Source organism: Lactuca sativa, chromosome 4 (assembly GCF_002870075.4).
Source record: "Lactuca sativa cultivar Salinas chromosome 4, Lsat_Salinas_v11, whole genome shotgun sequence".
Lineage (NCBI taxonomy): Eukaryota > Viridiplantae > Streptophyta > Magnoliopsida > Asterales > Asteraceae > Lactuca > Lactuca sativa.
In genome coordinates this window covers 179,342,874-179,349,647 of record NC_056626.2, presented here as the reverse complement: position 1 = coordinate 179,349,647, position 6,774 = coordinate 179,342,874, and positions in this window count along the sequence as shown.

Sequence of the window (6,774 nt, the reverse complement as noted above, 5' to 3'; positions counted from 1 at the left end):
GCACAAGTTCTAACAATAACAAGCAGATTTGTTTTAACTGTGGTACTAGTGGTCATATTGCTAGAAATTGTCTTAATCGAATGTTTGTGAGTCATAATCTTCCAAGAGGGGAGAACGAGTTTAGAGGAAGGTCTTTAAATAGAAATTCGTCTAGAAGTTGCTCTCGAAATGATGATTTGGCAGATGAACGAAATAGAAAAACGGATATTTTCACAGACATAAAAAGGTTTTTAATCACCTTGTCTCGAGCAGTCTGCCAAAAAGGAGCATAGCCACGCCAAGGTCAAGCTCATCCCAAAGCAGTAGTGGATCTTCAACCAACTCTGGTAGAAGTCACACATGCTTTAAGCAGATTGTTAAGAATAAAATGACAAAGTTAACTGAGTTTTTCAGAAAACCTAATTATAAATGGAGGCCCAAACCTGCTCCCAATACATCATATGTGTCCTCAGAGAAGTTTAAGTGCAATAAATCTGAAAAGGCATCGGGATCACCCAGGAAGATCATGACCTGGGTGCCCAAATCTAATTAAACCGGCACATTTTGCAGGGACAGTTGCGGGGAAATGTCGTCAGACCCTGGTTTGTCGACAGTGGCTGTTCCTGGCATATGACGGGAGATATCACCCAACTGCACAACATTCAATCATTTAATAGGGGTATGTCTCTTTTGCGGGTGGAAATGGAGGGAAAATCACTCAAAGGGGAATCGTGTCAAATGGAGTTCTAAGTTTCGAAAACGTGAATTTCGCTCCCGAGTTGAAACACAGTTTGTTAAGCGTTTCTCAGATTTGTGACAAGGGCTATTCTACACATTTCACTGACAAGGAATGCATGGTCTTAAAGCCAGGCTTTGTCATCCCTGAAGAATAGATTCTCGTAAGATCAAAAAGGGATGGGAACGCCTATATTATTGATATGAATAGCAATCTCCCAGAACAAGTTACTTGTCTATTCTCCAAGATCTCCGAGCAAACTGCAATGATGTGGCACCGAAGATTAGGTCATGCTAACGCCAAGAATCTAAATCATCTTGCGAAAAATGAGATGGTCCGTAGATTGCCCGTCAAGGACTTTATTACGTTTGAAAAATGTGTGTCGTGCGCTCAAGGAAAGCACCATCAAAAGCCGCACTTGCCAAAACAGGTTAACTCAATCAGTCAGGTTCTTCAACTACTTCATATGGATTTGTTTGGTCCAGTGAACGTGCTAAGCATCAACAAAAGCTCTTACTGTTTAGTTGTGATTGATGATTTCTCTCGATTTACATGGGTTTTCTTTCTATCCAACAAAGCTGGTGTCACTGAATTGATCAAGAAGTTCATTGTACTTGTTGAGAATCAGACCAATCATAGGGTGAAGGCGCTTCGTACCGATAGTGGAACAGAGTTCAAGAATTCTATTCTCAATCACTTCTGCGCTGAAAAGGGTATCCTGGGTCAATTTAGTTCAGCTCATACACCTCAACAAAATGGTGTTGCTGAAAGGCGGAACAGAACACTCAAAGACGCTGCAAGAACGATGTTGTGTGACTCAAAGCTGCCTGTTTTCTTTTGGGCGGAGGCAATAAACACTGCCTGTTATGTTCAGAATCCAGTGCTTATCAACAAAGCTCAAATGAAAACTCCGTATGAAATTTACTATGGACACAAGCCGTCAGTCATTCACTTCCGAGTATTTGGCTGTCCTTGCACCCTTCTTCACCTAGATGCCAACCCGAAGTTTAATGCCAAAGCCGATGACTGCTATTTTGTAGGGTATGCTGCTCGCACCACTTATAGAGTCTACAATAAGAAAACCAAACAGATTATGGAATCCTATGACGTGCGTTGGTTGGAAGAGAATGAGACAGACGCAAGAGTGGGTCCGGATTGGTTGTTTGATTATACGTCACTTTTCAAATCCTTAAACGTGTATTCAAATGATGTATCTAGAACTGGTTCGCATTGGAAGAGTATCTCTGAAGATGAGACGAAGAAGTCGTGTACAAGCCTGTATCTAAACCTTCTGATTCATCAAAAGGAAAATCTAAAGCTTCACATGAAGGAGAGTCCTCTGACTCGCACAAGGGAGGATCTTCTGCTGCATCTGAGGGGGAGCCTTCTGCTGCAATTGAGGGGGAGTCTTCTGCAACATCTTCGGGAAAGTCCTCTGCTACTCCTTAAGGGGGGCCATTCTTGGAACATGATAGTCCTCAATCAGTCCACATGATTCTTCTGATGCTGAATCGACACCTCACATATCTTCAGAGAAAGATTTCGTTCCAAATGATGCTGCCGATGTCTCTTCAACCCTTATGGAATTACTCTTTCCTGACTTTATTGCAAATGAGTATGTCGCAGAACCATCTGATACTACTCAACCAACAAATGAAGGAGGTCTCAACATTCACACTCTACCTGTTTCCCTCAATGACATCAGCCAAGAAATACCTTCTAGGGTTCAACGGGATCATCCGATCGAAAATGTCATCGGCCAGCTAGATGATGGTGTTAAAACTAGAAGTCAGAGTGGAGACGTGAATACATGTTTGTATTTTTTATTTATTTCTGAAATTGAGCCCAAGAATGTAGAAATGGCTCTAAATGAACCTAGCTGGGTGGATGCAATGCATGAAGAATTGCATCAATTTGAAAAACTCGGTGTTTGGAAGTTAGTTGAGTTACCGAAGGGCAAGAAGTTTCTTGACACACGATGGGTCTATCGCAACAAACAAGACGATTCAGGGGTTATTATGCGAAACAAAGTCAGACTGGTAGTACGTGGGTTTCGACAAGTCGAGGGTCTTGACTACACTAAAGTTTATGCTCCAGTAGCTCGCCTGGAGGCTATTCGTATCTTCCTAGCATATGCTTCGTATATGAACTTTACTGTCTTTCAAATGGATGTCAAGACTGCCTTCTTGTATGGCAAGGTGAAGGAAGAAATCTACATTGATCAACCTCCAGGGTTTATCGACTCGAAGTATCCGAATCATGTCTACAAGTTGGACAAAGCATTATATAGGCTGCATCAAGCTCCTAGAGCATGGTATGCAACCCTAACAAAGCATTTGCTCGAACATGGTTATACTCGCGGCACTATCGATCAAACACTGTTCATAAAACATGTCGACAAGGACCAGATACTCGTACAAATATACGTCGGTCACATAATCTTTGGATCAACAAGCCAAAAGCTTTGCAAAGAGTTCGAAAGTGTAATGAAGAAAAGATTTGAAATGAGTTCGTTGGGAGAAATGACCATGTTTTTGGGGCTTCAGGTTAAACAGAATTCAACCGGAATCCTGCTACATCAAGCCAAGTATGTGGAGGATATTCTTGAGAAGTTTGCGCTTCATGATGCTAAATCTACTTCTACACCGATGGCTGAACGACCTCTCCTGACTCCAGATCCTGAAGGCGAGTTCGTAGATCAAACTCTTTATCGATCGATGATCGGATCGCTGATGTATCTTACTGCAAGTCGACCAGACATTATGTTTGCAGTCTGTCAATGCGCTCGATATCAGGCTAATCCTAAACTCTCTCATCTTATTGTTGTTAAAAGAATTTTTCGGTATATCAAAGGAAGCCCTAAATTGGGTCTTTGGTATCTGAAGAATTCTGAATTTAATCTTTATGCTTTTACTGACAGTAATTATGGAGGCTGTGAGCTTGATAGGAAATCAACTTCAGGAGGCTGTCAATACCTAGGTGACAGATTAGTTTCATGGCAATGCAAGAAACAACACACTGTCTCGACTTCAACAACAGAGGCGGAATACGTTGCTGCATCAGTTTGCCGCTCTCAAGTTATCTGGATCCAACATCAGCTGTTGGACTACGGTTTTAATTACTTCGAAACCCCTATCTATTGTGATAATGAAGCGGCAGTTCAAATAGCTAAAAACCCAGTCCAACACTCTAAAACCAAGCACATCGACATTAAAATTCACTTTATCAGAGACTGTTATGAACGATCTTTAATTCGAATCGAACAAGTCAACACTGATAACAATGTAGCGGACTTGTTCACAAAGCCTTTTAACAAAGCTCGTTTCGGATGTGCTTGTCGGATTTCTGAAAATGATATGTTTTGAGGATTAAGTTTTTTTCTTTTTCTTTTTCTTTTTTTTCTTTTTTTTCTTTTCTCAATTTATTTTTGGTTTTATTAGTTTACATTTTCAATTTTTTGTTTCAGGATAGTTTAAAATTTGCGCATTATTTTGTTTCGTATTCTCACCCATGCACAAATTTAGGGGGAGAAATAAAAATCCTAAAACAACAAAAAAAAACAAAAATTACAAAAAATCCAAAAATAGTGTCATTTCTGTTCAGCATTTTAAAATTTTTTGTTGACAACTTCGGTTGTAAGTACTATGATGGGAAATGAAATTAACAAGTGATAAAGGGCAACCTAAATCGGCGTAACGTACCTAAGTTGAATCGTCTACGCTCTGTACTTGATGTGCTGGTAGGCACGAAATATTTTAAATGGACTTGACTAGGAAAGTCAAACCTAATGAATTTAAGGACTTGACGAACTCTGACCTAGTTAGATCCGTTTAACCTGATGTCACGACGCTCGGATAGGTTGAGCAGGGAGATATACATGAGAATCTACTCGTCACATTAATTGAACCCGTACTTGGAACCATGGCTTAACTTTTCCTTGATGTGCGGATTTTGTCCTTAATTCCGGTTGGATGGAGCGATTGGTAAATTCCGATAAATTAGGTCTGTAGAATATCATTTTCTTTCTTTCCGTCTGTTAGCCATATGTTGTCTCCTTTGCGCGACTTCTAATCCGACCTGGTACACAACATATGCAACTCTATTCTCTGTAGGTTATATATGTATATATATATATATATATGTGTGTGTGTGTGTGTGTGTGTTTGTGTGTGTGTGAAATACTTCTCATCTGTTAGCCATATGCTGTCTCCTTTGCGCGACTTCTAATCCGACCTGGTACACAGCATATGCAACCTTCTTCTTCTCAACCCCTCTGAAGTAGTTAGCAATAGAATTCTGAATCTCTTCTCTCTCTGAATGGTTGTTTGCTCACCCGGTGTAAGGAGTACTCTGGAAGTTCTTTATGGCTGGGGCATATCAGGAAGCGGGAAATACGTTCCAGTACACTTAAAATTGAACTCATACAGATTGTTTATAGATCTCGCTGCTCGATTTAGGTGGACAACAATATCCCTGGTTGTAGTCAGTTAAATGGTCATAAGGTGAATTTATTTAAGATTTAGGAGTTATCATAATTCAGTGATAGGGTTGTGCATGTAAGTAAATGCATACAATTAACATGAAGTAAAATAATAGCACACATAACAGATAACAACATCATGAGAATATATAACCTTTTTCGTTAATGATAATCTTTTGGTACATGAAAATTTGCCTTTATAAGGCATACAATACATAAAAGGAAATAAAATATGACAGCGTAACGACTCCATGAGTAGTGTAATCACTTAATCATGTAATCGGTAGTACATAGCATAGTACACAAAAGAAAATCATAACGGTAGTGGTAGTAGATGAATGGGTACTAAATGCGGCGAGAAGGGTTTGGTGGAGAAATCATATGCCAAAATATCACGCCAAAAGGTCAGCCATCTTGCTCATCTCCCTAGTGACCTCATCCTTCTCATGCTCTGTTTGCACGGCTCAGGCTTCTGCGGCTAATAGTTGTTTCTGAAGGGTGGCAACCTCCTCCTCTAAGGAGTGAGTCTGATTGATGGGATCCCTCAATGCTGTGGGATGGTCCTGCATCACCTCTAAAGTCGGAGGCTCGTTGGGGACTTCATTAGTGTCCCCATCTTCCTCTATATCCTCGTCAAGTTCCTCAAACTCATAGTCGGTCTCCATGTATTCCTCAAGTCCTACACCTGGATCTGCCTCCTGACCCACAACAGGTTCTCCTTCAATCAACCCATTGCCCACTAGGGCCTAATAGTAAAGGATACCTTGTTGGAGTTCTTCCATGATGACTGCGTGAGAAACTCAGGGGTGAGAAGTGTATATGGAGAGTGTACGTAGATAACATTTCAAATACTCATATAGTATTTTAATTGTTTAATTTTGAGTTCCTTAGAGCTTTTCGGATACGAGGTAAGTTTCTACATTCCTTTACCAACATGATCACTCCCAAACACATGTTGGTCGTATTTGGAATAAATATAGTTTATCAGGCTATATTTACCCTTAACAAGACTACATAACTATCTGAGTTTAACCATGGTGTTCAATCTCCTCCAGAGACTTTTAGGGTTATAGTATTAATGCACACCTAGGTAAGTATTTTATTCAGAGTGTTGTAGTGTCATTGTATTTACAGTTGCATATCTTGTACGATTCGATATGTCAGTTCACAATGAACAATGCTCTGATACCAATCTGTCACACCCCCGAACCAGACGACGAAAACGTCTAGCGGCTTGGGTGACTTCATTTTTGTAGTACCACCATAGAGTATATAATTGAAACATAGCATCATCATCATCACACATATAATATTACAATTGTCATTGGTTTACATCAAATATTGTATTTCGATACTACAGGCTAAAATATTCAAAGTATGATGAAATAAAATATAACAAAATATCCATGTAATCTTGCTAACCAACCAGCTCAACGGTTTCCTGAGAATACAAGTTAAATTAAAAGGGTCAACATAAATATATTGGTGAGTACATAAGCATGTTTGAGTAAAATGTTTGTATCGCTTTATAAACACCAGAAAATCCGATATTTTCTGAAAAACAATTTGAAATTTTTTA